This window comes from Telopea speciosissima, unplaced genomic scaffold (assembly GCF_018873765.1).
Source record: "Telopea speciosissima isolate NSW1024214 ecotype Mountain lineage unplaced genomic scaffold, Tspe_v1 Tspe_v1.0048, whole genome shotgun sequence".
Classification (NCBI taxonomy): Eukaryota; Viridiplantae; Streptophyta; class Magnoliopsida; order Proteales; family Proteaceae; genus Telopea; species Telopea speciosissima.
The window spans coordinates 42,660-62,505 of record NW_025317384.1 but is presented as its reverse complement, the minus strand read 5'-3'; the positions used below and the strand labels follow the sequence as shown (position 1 = coordinate 62,505).

General features: G+C 40.2%; 1 non-coding gene and 1 pseudogene across 1 annotated transcript; both read left to right on the top strand.

The window, feature by feature from the left end:
* The first annotated feature begins 7,141 nt into the window (after positions 1–7,141).
* On the top strand, positions 7,142–7,248 carry LOC122647442. Its single transcript, XR_006330892.1, has one exon. It is a non-coding gene; the product is annotated as a small nucleolar RNA R71 (small nucleolar RNA).
* A 4,318-nt stretch (positions 7,249–11,566) lies between these two features.
* LOC122647438 lies at positions 11,567–13,050 on the top strand (annotated as a pseudogene).
* Positions 13,051–19,846: the final 6,796 nt, after the last annotated feature.

Sequence of the window (19,846 nt, the reverse complement as noted above, 5' to 3'; positions counted from 1 at the left end):
TCATAAATTAGAAGGAGAAGAAGAGAAGAAATTTCACTAAGTGAATGAGCAATTTTACAAGAGAGGTAGGGGGTATTTATAGGTGGAAGAGAGGAGAAGAGAGAAGATGGAAGTGTAGGAGAAATATTTCCTAAGAAAAGAGAATATTCTCTTCTCTTTCCTCTTTTACAATGCCTTGAATCCTAAGAAAAAAGAAAAAAAAAATAGAAAAAAGAAGAAGAGAAGATTGTTTACATAGACCTTCTATTTCTAGAAAAATAAACTTCCAATTCTAACAAGTGCTTCCTTTTCTTTGTAGATATCTTCTCCAAGCAATAAAATCAAAGCATCTTTGATTTTTCAACCTTCCATAGATGAGAAAATATAAATCTATCCCAAGTAGAATTCCAGAAGTGCCATTGAGAAGTTGGAGGAGAGAGAGAGTAAGGGTGATGACTAGGATTCCTTTAAGAATAAATAAAATACCCATTCTGTCCTTCAGAAAATGTGAAGCATGGGGTACTTATATAGGCCTCACCATTGTGTTCCTTGCGAAAAATCACCCAAAATAAACCCAAATTTCGTCCAATTCGGAGTTGGGGAGCCCAAGATATCTCAAGTTGAAGTTGGACTGTCCAGAGCCTTCCAAATAGAATCTTTCGGGTACAGCAAAGTAACTTCTGATAATTGCATTAAGGCCCCTGAAATCCGAACTTTTGCTTCACTTTATCCCCGTCCGACTGTTAATAATTATAAATAAACCCCTACAGACCATTTTCACGCGTCGTTACGGAAACGGCCATAACTTCTTCGTTTTAACTCGGAATCAAGTGCCGTTTGAACCGTTACAAAGCTGACTCGATGGGCTACGCATCCATGCCATTAACACCTCTAAATAGCTTAAAAACATTTTCTTAGCAGCATCTCCTCCATTTTCACAAGAATTCACCTAAAATCTGAAAAGCACAAGAAAGCACCGAGTAACTCTGTCCAATGTGGTAAAATGTATGTTTTATGCCCTAAGATTTCACACATAAATGTGTTCATCAGATTCCCCCACACTTGAACGTTACTTGTCCTCAAGTAAAGCAAAAGATAAACTAACCTAGAATGCAAAAAAAACCCTAACTCACTTTCGTAGGAATCATAGTTGCACTTAGCATGTGCAACAAGCCTTTCAACCCCTAGGTTACCCCTAGTGGACGAGTTATGTCTCGTGGGTGTTTACAGTGAATATGCACCCAAAATTCAATAAATCAAAAAGAATGACGTAAATTTTTCTCATGGCATAAGTAAGATAGGGCACACAATCTCAAAAAAATGCTCAACTAAAGATTAAGGAGCCAAAGGTTCCCCCACACTTGAATTTTATCACCCCACATCAATTCAAGTAACAAGCATGCATCAAGGTCAAGGGATCTCCTCATATTTTCTGAACACTACTCACCTTCAAGTAAACCACTCATAGTACTAATGGAATCAAAGACTTAGGCATTGAGTATTTTTTACCATACTTTCTTTTCCAGGCTTTAAGGCAAAAGTTTTTTTTTTTTTTTTTTTTTTTTCTCAACAACAAACTCTTTTTCTACTTTACTACTGTTCTCTGAATGACATGGTGGAGCATACACCAGACACCCAAATACTTGGTAGCTTTGCTTTTTGCATGTATCCATAAGACATTGAGACATTGATGCAAGAGTTTTTTTTTTTTTTTTTTTTTGAGTTTCCTTCCAAGGAATTTTGATCAAGTCACCCTGCTTCATGAGGCACAGTGCCCTGTCTAGTCCCAAGGAATTCCACTTTTCTTTCTGTTTCTCTCTCTTTTTTTTTTTTTTTTTTTTTTCATTCACTTTCATTTTCATGCCTTGCCACAAACAAATTGGTCTCAACTACTAGCCAAAAGATCAAAGGGGTCCATAAACACATAGAGGAATCTAACCATCACATGAAGTAGCCCTCATATTTTCAAACTCAATCCCCATCACCGGATACAAACCAACTACCATCCTCGAAAAAGGATTTTTTTATTATTTCGCATGCTAGGAGGGCACCTAATTCCCTCTCACTCTCGCTTTGCAAATCGAAGAGACTTATGCATATAACAAAAAACTATCGCCACAATCAAAATTCACAATTAAAGTCCAACACACCCCTCCACACTTAATTCATGCAGTGTCCTCAATGCATGCAGAAAAGAAAGAACAAAGACAAGGGAGGGGATACATACCAGGATATTAGGGGTGAAGGTAAAGAGGCTCATGGAGATCCATGACCTCTTCTTCAACTGGAGTAGGCATCTCTATGTACGGCTTCAATCTTTGGCCATTGACCTTGAAAGTAGCTCCTGTACTTGGATTGAGGACTTCAACAGCCCCATGAGGATAAGCTTTTTGAACAATATAGGGGCCATCCCATCTAGAACGCAGCTTACCTGGAAAGATATGCAAACGAGAATTGTACAACAAAACTTTTTGGCCTACCTCAAAAGATTTTCTCAAAATGTGCCTATCATGGAAAGCCTTGGTTTTTTCCTTGTAAATCCGGGCATTCTCATATGCCTCATTCCTAAGCTCTTCCAACTCAGATAGTTGGAGTTTCCTATGGGCACCTGCAGTGGGTAGGTCAAAGTTAAGCTTCTTGATAGCTCAAAAGGTCTTGTGTTCAATCTCTACAGGTAAGTGACATGCCTTTCCATACACCAGACGGTACAGAGATTGACCAAGATCGATCTTGAAGGCTGTCCTATGGGCCCACAACGCATCTACCAACCGGTTAGACCAATCCTTGCGGTTTGGGTTGATGGTTTTCTCAAGAATTTGCTTGATCTGCCTATTTGAAACCTCAACCTGGCCACTGGTCTGGGGATGGTAGGGTGTGGCCAACTTATGGACGACACCATACTTTCTCATGAGGGCCTCAAAAGGCCGATTACAAAAATGCTTGCCCCAATCACTAATGATAGCCCGGGGAGTACCAAAACGGGAGAAGATGTTCTCCTTCAAAAATTTCACAACCACCTTATGGTCATTGGTCTTACAAGCAACTGCCTCAATCCATTTGGACACATAGTCCACAGCAAGTAATATGTACAGGTTACCAAAAGAGTTAGGGAAAGGCCCCATGAAATCAATACCCCATACATCAAACACCTTAACCACCAGAATTGGGTTGAGGGGCATCATATTTCTCTTAGTAAGACGCCCTAAGGATTGGCATGAAGAACATGCCTTGCAATAAGTAAAAGCGTCTTTAAACAGACTAGGCTAATAAAATCCACACTGTAAAACCTTGGCCGCAGTTTTATTAGGCCCAAAATGGCCTCCACAAGCCTAATCATAGCAAAAAGATATGACAGATTGTTGCTTATGATCAGGAACACATCTCTGGATTACCTAATCCGGACAAGTCTTAAAAAGATAAGGATCATCCCAAAAGAAATACTTAACTTGTGAAAAGAAATGATTCTTATCTTGGGTGGACCAATGTGCAGGTGTCACACCCGTAACCAGATAATTAACAATGTCAGCAAACCAAGGTTCACTAGACACTGCCATCAGATACTCATCAGAAAAATTCTCGTTGACTGGAGAATCAATAGTCAAGGAATTAGGCAGTCGGGATAGATGGTCTGCAATCAAATTTTTACATCCTTTCTTATCCCTAATTTCAAGATCAAATTCTTGCAACAAAAGGACCCACCTAATGAGGCGAGCCTTGGCATCTTTCTTCTGCACAAGATATTTGATAGTTGCATGGTCAGTATAAACAATCACATGTGATCCAACCAAGTAGGGCCTAAACTTCTCTAAAGCAAACACAATAGCTAAAAATTCTTTCTCAGTAGTGGTATAATTAAGTTGTGCATCATTAAGAGTCTTACTTGCATAATAAATCACATGGGGCAATTTGTTGATTCTTTGCCCAAGAACAGCCCCTATAGCAAAATCAGAGGCATCACACATAAGCTCAAATGAAACTGTCCAAATTGGAGCTTGAATAATGGGGGCTGAAGTCAACGCTCTTTTCAATTGCTCAAAACTATCATGACACTCAGAAGATAAATCAAATGGGCAGTCCTTTGCCAAAAGAAAGGTGAGAGGTCTAGCTATCTGGCTAAAATTCCTTGATGAATCTTCTATAAAAACCTGCATGGCCAAGAAAAGATCTAATGTCCTTCACACTCTTGGGTGGTGGTAAATTGGCTATAAGGTCCACCTTAGATCTATCAACCTTTATCCCTTCTTTGGACACAATGTGATCAAGAACTATGCCTTGCTTCACCATGAAGTGGCACTTCTCCCAATTCAGGACCAAGTTCTTTTCTATGCATCTTTTAAGAACCAAAGAGAGATGATGCAAGCAATGAGAAAAGGTAGAACCGTGAATAGAGAAATCATCCATAAACACCCCTAGGAAGTGCTCTACCATATCAGAAAAGATACTCATCATGCACCTTTGGAATGTAGCAAGGACATTACAAAGCCCAAAAGACATACGCCGGTAAGCAAAGGTTCCATAAGGGCATGTGAAAGTGGTTTTGTGTTGGTCCTCTAGAGCAATAGGGATTTGATTATAGCCTGCATAACCATCAAGAAAACAATAATATTTATGGCCAGCTAGTCTCTCTAACATCTGATCAATAAAAGGCAAGGGGAAGTGGTCCTTTCAAGTTGCCGCATTCAATTTTCTATAGTCAATACACACTCTCCATCCCGTTTGGATACGGGTTGGAATCAACTCATTATTGGCATTCTCAACTATAGTGACTCCTCCTTTCTTAGGCACAACCTGCACAGGACTCACCCATTGGCTATCAGAAATAGGATAAATGATGTCATGATCCAAGCATTTTAGGATCTCTTTCTTGATTGCCTCTTTCATCACAGGATTAGCCCTCCTTTGGGGTTCCCTAGAAGGTTTGGAACTCTCCATCAGATGTATATGATGTTGGACAATGGAGGGGCTAATACCTTTGATGTTAGACATGGTCCAACCTATGGCTTCCTTATGGTCCTTTAGAAGCTTAATCAACTCTTCTTCCTGAATAGAAGTCAAATCAGAAGCAATAATAACAGGAAGAGTATGATCATGTCCTAAGAAGGCATACTTGAGGTTGGAGGGCAATGCCTTCAACTCAAATGTGGGGGGCTCAATAATAGAGGATTTGGGAATGGAAGTGGATAGGGGTCCAAGGGGCTCCAAAGGTGGTTGGATGCTCCAGACCTCAGATAAGGGAGTATCATCAACACCCTCCAATTCTTGCATACATTCTTGAAATCCCGAATCAAAATCAATCTCAAAGAACGTATCAATATCATCGGGAAATCCTTGAAGCATATGCACCTCTTCATCCATGTCAGGCTGCTTGCCCAACCTAAACACATTGAAGTCAACAGAAGTATTGCCAAAAGATAATTTCATGAGACCATTCCTGCAATTGATTAAAGCATTACTGGTAGCTAGGAATGGTCTACCCAATATAATTGGGATTTGGTCCTTGAAGTTGGCAGTGGGTTGGGTATCTAAAATAATAAAATCCACAGGAAAAATAAATTCCCCAACCTTCAACAGGACATCCTCAATCATTCCCTTAGGAACTTTAACCGATCGATCTGCAAGTTGAAGAGTAATTTTGGTCGATTTTAGTTCTCCCAATCCCAGTTGTTGGTAGACATGAAAGGGTAAGAGGTTCACACTTGCACCAAGGTCCAATAAAGCATGATCAATAGTGGTATGGCCTATAGTGCAAGAGATGGTGGGGCTTCCAGGATCCTTATGCTTGGCTGCTACTGGCTGTGAGATTAGAGAACTAATGTTAGCAGCCAAGAATGCCTTTTTGGGCACATTGGTGGTCCGCTTTTGGGTGCATAAGTCTTTGAGGACTTTAGCATAAGCGAGGATCTGGGCAATAGCATCCAACAAGGGGATATTCACCTGAACTTGTTTGAACACATCCAATATCTTCTCCACAGAAGGAGACTTCTTGCTAACCAACCTATTTGGGAAAGGGGCAGGTGGGGTATAAATTCTTTCAGGGTTGGTCTTTTTAACTTCCTCAATAGAATCCTCTTTGGTTTCCTCAACCAAATCATCTGGTATATCTTTAGGTTCATCAGACGAACCTGAAACAGTAGGCACTTCAATGGCCTCTTCAGAAGGGGGAGAGTCAACAGGAGTATGAGATGGTAAAGACTGAGGTGCACTAACCTGTTGATACTCACGGCCACTCCTTAAAGCATAAACAACATTTACCTGTCTAGAGGGCCCTTGGTGCTGTTGGCCTTGTGCAACATTGGTTGGAGGAGCTTGGGTACCTTGCTGAATATGAACCTGATGCCTAGGATTTGGCTCAGGCTAGCTAGGTAACTTCCCTGTTTTCCTCTCATGCAGGATTGTGACAAGCTGGGTGAGTTATTTTTCCATGTTATTGTGGCTTGTCATGAGAAGAGCTATCTTGTTGTCCATCTCATTCAGTCTTGTTGCCTCTCCTGTATTGGTAAACCCTGGGGGTTGCTGATAAGGTGCAAGGAGAGGAGGCCTAGCAGAATTAATAGAAGGTCCTGGATGAGGATGAGGGGGAAAGGGGTTAGGAGACATTCTTTGGCTTTGTGGTGCATAGTTGGTCCTTTGGGCACCAACCTGGCCTTGATGGCTAAAGTTGGATGGGCCTGCTTGGTTCCCTTGATTCCGTGAGAAATTGGGGTGATTTCTCCATCCTGGATTGTAAGTATTGCTATATGGGTTATTTTGGTAGAGAGCACTTACATTCTCAGTGCTGGAATTGCCCACCAAGGTGTTGGGGCATTCCTCAGAAAGGTGTCCAGGGGTTTGGCACCAACTGCATACCTACACATGGTTGACCTGGTTGACCGGATTAACTGGTATAGACTCTTTAAGAACTATGGATTCCAACCGTTTTATGAGGCTGTCATGTTTGGCCTCCTTGGCTGGCATACCCTCAATAAGATACCCCTTAGTGGTCCTTTCAGCCTCTTGGAAAGATTCCCATTCCCTAGTCTTATCAGCCAAGTTGGTTAAGAATGTCCATGCATCATTCTCCTCAGAAAAAGAAGTAAAGCCTGCTGGACACATAGACTCTACAAGTTGCTTGGTCTGATAACCAATACCCTCATAAATAATTTGGCATAGCTGCCACAAGTCAAAACCATGATGAGGGCATTCTAAGAGGAGGTCCTTGAATCTTTCCATGAATTTAGAAAATAACTCATGTGGTTTCTGCCTGAACTGGAGGATGTCACTTTTAAGCTTATTGGTCTTGTGAAGAGGGAAGAATTTTCTCAAAAAGACAATGGTGAACTCATCCCATGTATTAATGGAGTTTGTTGGCAGTCTATAGAGCCACTTCTTGGCCTGGTCTTTAAGGGCAAAGGGTAGAAACCTAAGCCTAACTGCATCATTAGTCAAATTCTGGGCCTTAATTAGAACACAGACCTCCTCAAATTCCCTAAGGAAGAGATATGCATCTTCATTAGCCATCCCATGAAAATGGGGTAGCATGCTGATGAAGTTGGTCTTGAGTTCATAGTTATTCCCTGTAACAACAAGCAGACTAATGCATGAGGGTTGTGCAGCCCTGGTGGGGTAAAACCTATCCTTAAGAGTCTTGGGTTGTTGGTTACCCATGGTCAAATGTGGTAGAGAAGGTGGTCTTCTAATAAGACGATTATTTGAATCAAGAGTCCACACCTTAGCCACCTAAACAAATATGATGTCTCCTTTAGAAAAATTAAAGAAAAAAAAAACACTAAAAAAAAAAAAACTAGAAACAAGAGGGAGCCCAAGGTAGATAGTGCATCTCTATCCCTCAAAAAGCGAAATAATGGTTCAAAAGCTGTAAGGATGCCATATAGGTTGACAGCAAGGGAACCCGTATAGTCTTCTATAGCCCCCTATGTGCGACTCTAATATGGATTCTGATGTAGAATGGAGGTCTACTATACGTTTATGTTTCCAACACTCTCACTATGTCGCTTTCCTGTTATCAAGAGTGGTCACCTCCAAAGATAAGTCACATGTCAATCCATCCAACCAAGTCAAGATGTAGCGTCATAGGTAACTTAATCCTATGAGGGACACCAAAAGATGGAGGGTTGAAGCATATGAAGGACTTTAGATTGGGCGCACACTATTTGAAACAGAAGAGAAACAAGAAGAGGTTTTCAAAAACTGATTTTTTTTTTTTTTTCAAAAAAAAGAAGAGAAAATAATAAACTAAAACACTTCGAACTACTTAAAAATCAAATAAATAAAATGGACAATAATCTCCTCGGCGACGGCGCCAAAAACTTGTTTAAGTTAAAATAAAACCGCAAGCGTACGGGTCAATCGTAGCTACGGGTCGAACACGAGGAGATATACGCCACTCTATTTAACTAACTTAAAAGTAATGCAAAGTTAACCAAATTAAAGTGTTAAATTAAACTAATTAAACAAACGAAAATCAATGCATCCTAACTCATAAGCATCTAACAAAATTAAGGGATTAAATCGGCGTCCTAACACATGAGCATCTAACCTATCAAACTAAAGCGAATTGAAAGGAATAAAAATGCAACCACACATACTAACCACATAAAAAGAAATAAGGGAATAAAAATGCATCTATAAACCACAATCATATAAAATTAAAATAAAAGAAATAGAGGGGGAAGAAGAAGAAGATAGAGAGAGATAGAGGAGATGGAGAATGAGATTGAAAGTTTAGATAGTAAAACCTGGATGTGCTTGCATGAATGTAATTGAAAAGTTTGAATACTTGTATAAACTTACCATGGCCTCCTCTTCTAAATCTTCAAGTCTTGTCATCAACTTAAGAACTTAGACTAGAAGGCTTAAAACCTAAACTAGAATTAAGAAATTACAACCCAATTGAAGACTTAAATTGAAATTAAAGCATAAACTAAACTTATTATAACCATTAATTAAAAATCATAAAAGCAAACTAGAACTTAGAAAAGCCAAAAATCATAAATTAGAAGGAGAAGAAGAGAAGAAATTTCACTAAGTGAATGAGCAATTTTTACAAGAGAGGTAGGGGGTATTTATAGGTGGAAGAGAGGAGAAGAGAGAAGATGGAAGTGTAGGAGAAATATTCCCTAAGAAAAGAGAATATTCTCTTCTCTTTCCTCTTTTACAATGCCTTGAATCCTAAGAAAAAAGAAAAAAGAAAATAGAAAAAAAGAAGAAGAGAAGATTGTTTACATAGACCTTCTATTTCTAGAAAAATAAACTTCCAATTCTAACAAGTGCTTCCTTTTCTTTGTAGATATCTTCTCCAAGCAATAAAATCAAAGCATCTTTGATTTTTCAACCTTCCATAGATGAGAAAATATAAATCTATCCCAAGTAGAATTCCAAAAGTGCCCTTGAGAAGTTGGAGGAGAGAGAGAATAAGGGTGATGACTAGGATTCCTTTAAGAATAAATAAAATACCCATTCTGTCCTTCAAAAAACGTGGAGCATGGGGTACTTATATAGGCCTCACCATTGTGTTCCTTGCGCAAAATCACCCAAAATAGACCCAAATTTCGTCCAATTTGGAGTTGGGGAGCCCAAGATATCTCAAGTTGAAGTTGGACTGTCCAGAGCCTTACAAATGGAATCTTTAGGGTACAGCAAAGTAACTTTTGATAATTGCATTAAGGCCCCTGAAATTCGAACTTCCGCTTCACTTTATCCCCGTCCGACTGTTTATAATTATAAATAAACCCCTATAGACCATTTTCGCGCATCGTTACGGAAACGGCCATAACTTCTTCATTTCAACTCGAAATCAAGTGCCGTTTGAACCATTACGAAGCTGACTCGATGGGCTATGCATCCATGCCGTTAACACCTCTACATAGCTTAAAAACATTTTCTTAGCATCATCTCCTCCATTTTCACAAGAATTCACCTAAAATCTGAAAAGCACAAGAAAGCACCGAGTAACTCTGTCCAATGTGGTAAAATGTATGTTTTATGCCCTAAGATTTCACACATAAATGTGTTCATCAGATGCCGACGATAATCCCTATTAGAATTTCAGAAATCAAACCAATCTTCTTTGGTGCTTAAACGAAGCAAAAGAATCGAATGAACGAAGACGAAAGAGAGAAGTAGAAAATACTCTCCCCCCTTAAATATGAAAACCACATTACATATATAAACATAAGCAAATCCAAAGACAAACACAGAATGAATCGAAGCAGAAACACAGAGAGCAAGAGAGAAAGGAGAGTTTAAGATTAAAAAAAGAAAATTTAAAACAACAGAATTAACAACAGAAACCCTAAACAAAAGAATATGGACAAAAAACTTGAAATACTAACAACAGATCAAATACAATACAAGAACTAACACTTTCTGACAAATCAAAACATGTAAGAAAAAAACAGAGAAGAAGGGTTCAGTGGGATCGAACCTTGTGGGACTTGCGAGAATTAGTGTCGCCGATTCATAGTTGCTCTGTCTTTTGAAAGGGATTTCAGAGAAGTTTGACGGTAGAAAGGGGAAAAAGACTTGAGAGAACTTTGAGAGAGAGATGGAAAGAGTGGGAGAAACGAAAAATGTTTTTGAGATGGAGATGGAAAGCGCGGGGATGTGAAAAGATTTTGGGGTTTTCTTTCGCTGAAAACTATTACTTTATACGGCGTTTATCTATAAGCGCCGTTGTATTGTGAAATACAACGGCATTTTCTTTGAAAACGCCGTTAAAAAAAAAAAAAAAACCATTATTACATTGTAAATTACAGTGGCGCTTGTTAAAAAACCGCCGTGGAAACTACTTTATTTAATGGCGATTGTGATCAAACGTCGTTATATATTTATATATGATGGCATTTAAACCCATGCGTCGTTATACCTTTATATATGACGGCATTTTTAATAAAATGTCGGTATATCTTCACATATGACGACATTTGTAAAATATGCCGCAATAACTCAACCCAAAGTGCCATCATTGCACCAATTTCTTGTAGTGTTTTTTAATTTATTATTCCAATCCAACTAGAAAGCAAGGTGGTGGGGATACCGGCATGGAGTTCGTGTACAAACTGGTGAACACACACACTCTCTTTCTGTCTGCATTCATATCAAGCAAAATCATTACTATAAGATAAAGCAACACTACCAGGTAGGTCATTATGATTACTCTATTCATGCATTTAGAGTACCCATAATCAAAGTGCATCCTCGAATAATTGAAATTAACAATACATAAATTTTATAATTATAAGGAGTTGGTAGCCCAATAGCAAATGAAATGGGGCAGGGGAAGATATAAACAGGGGAAAGATATCCAATAGTGCCTATTGGATGGTAGCACCGGTCTCTTAACAGCATCTACTAATAAACAAGTAGCAAACACAAATGGTATGCTCCTCCTCTCATTTTCCTTTCGGTATGACCTTTACCAAGTTAACTTGGTAGCTGAAATAATTGTCTAGGAACAACAATATTCAAAAATTAAAACCTCTCTTAATGCGGTTTGGCCTGGTAGGGGTCATGCATCAGAGAACCCCCAGCTGCCAAAGATGCACTGAATTCAAAGGGCATGATATTCCTAGGGCCACCTATTGCATCAATGGGAGCATTGGGGGATAAGATTGGTTCGTCACTAAATGCTTTAGCAGCAGGAGTACCAACACTTCAATTGAGTGTATCTCATGTAAGTCTTATTTCTTATTTGCTATTTTTTTTAGTTCTTCTTTTGTGCGAGGTATTAAGAGTTTAACGCTCTAAAATTTCCTCTTCCAGGTAAACATTCCTCCAGAGAGTTGCTTGGATTCCATCCCTGATGATATCTACCGGGAAGCATGTACATATACAATAGAGGAGGTAGTGGCTAGCTGCCAGGTAGTGGGTTACCTTGCAATGATCAAGGCATCTTGAGGTGGTGGCGGTAATGGCATAAGAAAGGTTTCTCTCATACTTATATAGGGACTTTCCATGTAGGATGAATCTACTTGATATCTTGCTCAAGCACCATATATTAAAAGAATAATGTTAATCGTAATGCAAATGTGAGCTATCCCAGGGCACATGGGCCTACTACTCATGTTTGAACTAACACTTTTTATTCACTTTCAACCATTCATAATGATGATGAAGTCAAGGCATTGGTCAAGCAAGTTCAAAGTGAGGTTCCTGGTTCTCCAATATTTATAATGAAGGTTGCTTCCCAGATGAGATCAACTTCAATTTCCACCTGAGCAAAGAAAGAATTATTTTCCATTGTAATTTGGATGGAAATTTTATGTTGATGATAATTTTGGTTTCCTTAGATCCGGCATTTAGAAGTCCAGCTACTTTGTGATTATTATGGCAACGTTACAGCTTTACATAGTCGTGATTGTAGTGTTCAGAGGCGACACCAAAAAGTAAATTCTTCCCTAGATGCTTGCCCAGTATCTTACTTTCTTCTTGATTTATTGATAGAAGCATGCTCTCATAAGAATATGGGGTAAGTTTTATTTTAATTCCAAGCATCCTTATGAGATTATTGTCATTGAAATGTGTTGATACAATATTGTATGTCGAATAGATCATTGAGGAGGGTTCCGATTATAGTAGCACCTCTAGAAACAATGAAGGAGATGTAGCAGGCAGCTAGAAGGCTAGCTAAGTGCGTGAATTATATTGGTGCTGCTATTTTTGAGTATCTATATAGTACGGAGTGACACTGGCAAGTACTATTTCTTAGAACTCAACCCTCAATTACAGGTTAGTGGTTCTTTGCGTTCTTTTTTCAATAGAAATTAGTGCATCTTTTGTGCTATATATATCTTTGAAACAATAAGAGCAGATTACATTTTTTTGGTGGAACTTAGAAGTGATTACTCTGACCATATCTTTGCATTATTGCATTTCTCGGACTACTCTTAGTGAACTAGCTAATACAATGCATGTGTGCTATATATATCTTTGAAACAATAAGAACAGATTACATTTTGTTGGTGGAACTTAGAAGTGATTACTCTGACCATATCTTTGCATTATTGCATTTCTCAGACTACTCTTAGTGAACTAGCTAATACAATGCATGCTTCAAGTCCATTTTTATTTTGAACTGAGAATTGAAACCAGTTGAAAGGTTATGTGGGAAAATGAAGTGTAGATCGTATCCCTTGATAATATCATCAATATTCAGGTCTGAAGTCAGGCATATTGCTTTCCACGATCCTTTTATTCTATTGACCCATTTCCTTTTATCTTTATACACCAGAGGTTTAGTGGGGGTGGGGGTAATAAGAGGATACTAACGGCAGTTTTTCTTTTGGAAAAGACCTTATATTAATAATGTGCTATTGCTTAATAATTTTAAGAACTTATATATTCATTGTTATCGACCCTTCTTCAATTGATAAATTTTATTTTCATGCTTCTTTTAAAGATCTCAACAGCAGATGTTTTTTTAATGGGTAATTTACACATACCACCCCTGAGGTTTAACAAAAGTATGATTTTACCCCCTAGCTTTGGAAAATTCTGCGTACTCCTTGAGGTTTACAAATGTTAACAAATAAACCCATTCCATTAGTTCATTACTAACGGTGTTAAAATCAAGGGATAAAGTTACAAAAATACCCCTTCAAGAAAAAAAAAACTTGCAACTCATCTTCCCCAAATCGATTGGGGAAGATGAGTTTCACAACCGTAAAGGCAGATAGCAGCTGGTCCTTAGCGCTTGTGGTTCAACCTCTCAGTTGTAGGTGTAACCCAACAGGGTGCAACAAATCAGAGGGGAAGACATTGAGTGGACTCCTTCAACGCTAATGTAGGCACCAGCACTACCTCAAGCTACCTCGAGCCTGGGGAAGAACCCCAACACCTCACTCTCAGATGTCTGATAGATAGTGAGACGTTGAAGTAGGGTAACTCAGAGACACTCCGTAGCAATCACAAAACAGAGCCAAGGAGGTCTCAATGTCAGAACAGAGATTTACGCATCAGACCACCAAACCTCCGCTGCAAACTACCGAGATTGGAGAACCTCCGGAGGAAACACTGAAAACATCAGAAGCCCTAACAATAGTAGCGCTGACCACTGTTGCAGACTACAGAGCATAAGCCCTGCAATGCTGATCTTCACCGCAACTTTGTCAAGCCCTAGCAGTAATGGGAGGCACTAATCAAACCCTAGTCGTGCCGGTGAAACGGGGAAGGGGTTCCAGCCAGTCTTTGCTTGGGATTGGGAATGGGGGGCTTGATCCAGCCGGCCTTTGCTGAGGATAGGGAAGGGGAGAGTGCATCAAGTAGATCGGGAATGGGAAGAGAGAGAGAGAGACCCATTAAAGGTGAGTGATTGAGACCTCCAAGCGAGATCTAAAACCTAGCAAAGATCGTTCACCTCCTAAGGCTTGCAGCCGTGTGTTCCAAAACCATGGTGTTCTCTACAAGGATACTTGCAACTCATCTTCCCAAATCGATTTGGGGAAGTTGAGTTGTAGGTTTTTTTGTTTTTTTTATCTTGAAGGGGTATTTCTGTAACATTACCCCTTGATTTTGACACTGTTAGTTATGAACTGACAGAATGGGTTGATTTGTTAATGTTTGTAAACCTTAGGAGGGTATGCAGAATTTTTCAAAATTGGGGGGTAAAATCAATACTTTCGTTAAACCTCAGGGGTGGTATGTGTAAATTACCCTTTTTTAATTTATTATTCCAACCCAACTAGAAAGCAAAGTGGTGGGGATACCGGCACGATGTTCTTGTATAAATTTGTGAACACATACTCTCTCTTTCTCTCTGCATTCATGTCAAGCAAAGTCATTACTATAAGATAAAGCAACACTACCAGGTAAGTCATTGTGGTTACTCTATTCATGCATTTAGAGTACCCATAATCAAAGTGCTTCCTCGAATAATTGAGATTTACACTACATAAGTTTTATAATTATAAAGAGTTGTTAACACCTATAACAAAAGAAATGGGGTAGGAGAAGATATAAACGGCGGAAAGAAATCAAATCGTGCCTATTGGATGGTAGCATCGGTCTCTTAACAACATATACTAATAAACAGGTTGCAAACACAAATGGTATGCTCCCCCTCTTATTTTCCTTCCGGTATGACCTTTACCAAGTTAACTTGGTAGCTAAAATAATTGTCTAGGAATAACAATATTCAAAAATTATAACCTCCAGCTCTTAATGCGGTTTGGCCCGGAAGGGGCCATACATCAGAGAACCCCCAGTTGCCAGAGATGCACTGAATTCAAAGAGCATGATATTCCTGGTGCCACCCGCTGCATCAATAGGAGCATTGGGAGAAAAGATTGGTTCGTAACTAATTGCTTAAACAGCAGGAGTACCAACACTCCGTAGCAATCACAAAATAGAGCCAGGGAGGTCTCAATATGAAAACAGAGATTTCCTCATCAGACCACCAAGCAACTCAGTGAATCTCCGCTGCAGACTACCGAGATTGGAGAACCTTCGGAGGAAACACTAAAAACGTCAGAAGCCCTAACAACAGTAGCGCTAACCACTGTTGTAGACTACAGAGCATAAGCCCTGCAATGCTGATCTTCAATGCAACTCTGCCAAGCCCTAGTAGCAATGGGAGGCACTAATCAAGCCCTAGTCGTGCCGTTGAAACAGGGAAGGGGTTCCAGCCAGCCTTTGCTTGGGATTGGGAATGGCGGGCTTGATCCAACCGGCCTTTGCCGAGGATGGGGATGGAGAGAGTGTGTCAAGGAGATTGGGAATGGAGAGATAGAGAGAGCCGTTGAATGTGAGTAATCGAGATCTCCAAGAGAGATCTAAAACCTAGCAAAGATCGTTCACCTTTTGAGGCAGCCCCTCTAGAGCTAGCGAGATCCCCTACTTGCAGCCGCGTGTTTCAAAAGCACGATGTTCTCTACAAGGATACCTGCAACTCAACTTCCCCAACTAGAAGGGGTATTTCTATAACTATACCCCTTGATTTTAACACTGTTAGTCATGAACTAATGGAATGGGTTTATTTGTTAATGTTTGTAAACCTCAGGAGGGTATGCAGAATTTTCCAAAACTTGGGGGTAAAATCAATACTTTCGTTTAACATCAGGGGTGGTCTGTGGAAATTACCCTTTTTTAATTTATTATTCCAACCCAACTAGAAAGCAAGGTGGTGGAGATACCGGCACGAAGTTCTACTGCAAACTGGTGAACACATACTCTCTCTATCTCTTTGCATCCATATCAAGCAAAGTCATTACTGTAAGATCAAGCAACACTACTAGGTAAGTCATCATGGTTATTCTATTCATGCATTTAGAGTACCCATATTCAAAGTGCTTCCTCGAATAATTAAAATTAACACTGCATAAGTTTTATAATTATAAAGAGCTGTTAACACGAATAATAAAACAAATGGGGCAGGAGAAGATATAAACGGCGGAAAGAAATCAAATCATGCCTATTGGATGGTAGCATCGGTCTCTTAACAGCATATACTAATAAACAGGTAGCAAACACAAATGGTATGCTCCCCCCTCTTATTTTCCTTCCGGTATGACATTTACCAAGTTAACTTGGTAGCTAAAATAATTGTCTAGGAACAACAATATTCAAAAAATTATAACCTCCATCTCTTAATGCGGTTGGGCCTGGAAGGGGCCATGCATCAGAGAATCCTCAGCTGCCAGAGATGCACTGAATTCAAAGAGCATGATATTCCTGGTGCCACCTGCTGCATCAATAGGAGCATTGGGAGATAAGATTTGTTTGTAACTAATTGCTTAAGCAGCAGGAGTACCAACACTTCCATTGAGTGGACCTCATCTCATGCCATTGAGTGGATCTCATGTAGGTCTTACTTCTTAATTGTTGTTTTTATCTAGTTCTTCGTTTGTGCGAGGTATTAAGAGTAAAGAGCATGCTTGTATCAATAAATCAAGAAGAAAGTAAGATACTTGGCTAGCATCTAGGGAAGAATTTACCTTTTGGTGTTGCCTCTGAATAGTACAATCTCGTATGTAAAGCTGTAACGTTGCCATACTGAGCACAAAGCAGCTGGACTTCTAAATGTCGGCTTTAAGGAAACCAAAATTATCATCAACATAACATTTCCATCCAAATTACAGGGGAAAAGAATTCTTTCATTACTCAAGCGGGAATTGAAGTTGATCTCACCTAGGAAGTGACCTTCATTATAAATATTGGAGAACCAGGAACCTCACCTTGAACTTGCTTGACCAATGCCTTGACTTCAACATCATTATGAAGGGTTAAAACTAAATAAAAAGTATTAGTTCAAAGTTCAAACATGAGTAGTAGGCCCATGTGCCCCGGATAAATCACATTTGCATTAGGATTATTATTATTCTTTTAATATATGGTGCTTGAGCAAGATATCAAGTAGATTCATCCTACATGGAAAGTCCCTATATAATATGAGAGAAACCTTTCTTATGCCTTTACCGCCACCACCCCCAAGATGCTATGATCATTGCAAGGTAACCCAATACCTGGCAGCTAGCCACTACCTCCTCTGTTGTATATATACATGCTTCCCGGTAGATATCATCAAAGATGGAATCCGAGCAACTCTCTGGACAAATGTTTACTTGGAAGAGCAATGAGATTACAGCTTTGCTATATTCTCTGGATGATGCACTGGGCGATGCACCTATCACCCAGTGAATCGCCCAAAATGGTTAAATTGATTATATTAAACTGCAGAGATGTGGGGAACACCCATACAGATCATGGACACCCTCTTGGGGTAGATGGGAGTCCTGGGAACCATTACCTACCCTTGGACCCCTGTGGACCCCACCAGAGTGGCCAGAATGCCCCAGAATCAGTTTCAAGAATGCATTCTGAGGGGGGGGGGGGGCTAGCTGCCAAACATGCCTTAAATTGGGCTGGTCTATAAATAGGCAGACCCAGCCCAACATTTAAACCCTTACACTGTTGAAACTGTGGAGGGGGAGAGAAGAGAGAAAAGAGAAGGAAAAGAGAGAGAAAGGAAGGAGAAGGAAAGGAGGAGAAGAAGAAGAAGGAAGGAGGAACAGCTGAGCAGCCCCTGATCCAGGCATACCCAGACCATTCTCAGGTATAAAACCATGCTCCTATATGCTGTTGCAACTGTTTACTATTCTCTTCTTTGGATCTCTACCTTTTAGAAGTGAATCTGGATAAGGACAGCCCAGAACACCTGGGGGCTGCCTTACACTACCTCAGATCTAACATGAAAACCTATTGCATGGAAGATCTGAGTGTTATTCATGTGATTGAGCTGCTGTTTCATACCTGAGACAGAAATCAGTCTCTGTGCCAGACTGCACTGCCTTGTTGCACCCAGAACAGGTAGTCTGGGCTTGGATCTATGCACACAGGCTGCTCTTTGCCTAGCCCTGTGTTGTAACAGCTACCCACCACCCTATTTTACGTGGAATCCTTCTTGCGTGCAGCCCAAACCGTGGCCTTTATGCTGGAACACAGGTGGGCTGCTGTTCTCTGAGCTGGCTGGACAACTCCTGGCTGCCAAATGGTGGGCCCAGCCCATGATCCATGTGGACCACTGAAAACCACTCCTCATGGGGTCCACAACAACCCTACATGCATGATGGATCGACCTAGGCACTGTCCATGTTGAAAAATGCCAGTTTTGGAGCCTGTTCACGCTTCAAATAGGCTTTGGGCGATGTACTAGGCGATTGCCCTATCGCCCAGAGAATCGCCCAAAGAATGGAAATGGGCTGTAATGCTGACTTGACTCTATGGGCCTTCACTAATGGGCCATGTACAGTGTAAGGAGGTGGTAAATGACCAAAATACCCCTCCTCACATCTGTCTACTAATAATTACACCTTGGGTACCCAAGTGGGCCCCACAGGGCCTGGCAATCCTGCCAAAGATGGTCCAGCTGAGCTGCTGACCTGAAGACTGATTTATGAGATTGTCGAGACCATGTGCAATTTGTTACACTGCTAAAATACCAGATTTGATCCTGAACCACATCTCCGGATGATGCACCGGGACATGGACCCAAAGGCCCAGTGCAAGACCCGAACAATTCCAAGTGATGCCAGACTAAGCACTGAGTCAGACCAGTGAGCCTAGATCAGTACTAGGACCTCCAAAACATTTTGACTAATTAAATGATACGTTTCAGATTTATTACTTTAGGGTTTGATCTCGCGCTCGAGGTACACTGCCAAACTCCGACCAAAACTGAACCAGCAACAGAACCTGTAGGACCAGACCAAGGTGAGTGGAATGTCATTGTGTGTGTAGATGTAACATAATTAATATGCTGAATTGAATAATTACCTTAATAATGTTGTGCCACATATTTAGTTCATGAATCTTGAAAACTCAAAACAACATTGTGTTGACTGCTGAAAATTATGGTTGAACACTATATGCTGAATGTGAATGCTAGATTAGATGCCGTAGCCGGCTTGGAAATGAGGCCTATGGTAGCCCATAGAATGGGCTACGGTTGACACCGCCTGACTCATACGATGCCATATAGACATGGGGTTAGAGTTTCATCACCTATGCTACGCACCCTTGCCAACAGGGGTTAAGGTGTTGGATGCCTATGAGAGTGACCATATATATGAGAAAAGAAAAGAAAAAAAATATGATTGCACCGGAAAGGTGAATATGGGCTATATGCCGGGCTACAACTCAGAAAAGAAAAGAAAAAAAAAAGGGATGGATGCCTCACAGGTTAATCACAGAGGGCTAGTCGAGCTGACCTTGGTGAACAAATGCGGGATGGTCCTCTCCGACAACTCAATGGGTGTATCGCGGGAAGGGGTTAAAAGCCTGCACCAGGGATACATGTATTGGGGATTGTAGTAGCACTAACCTTCCTTAGTTGTGATGTTAGGTGGTTAATAAATAATTGGACTGCACTTCATAT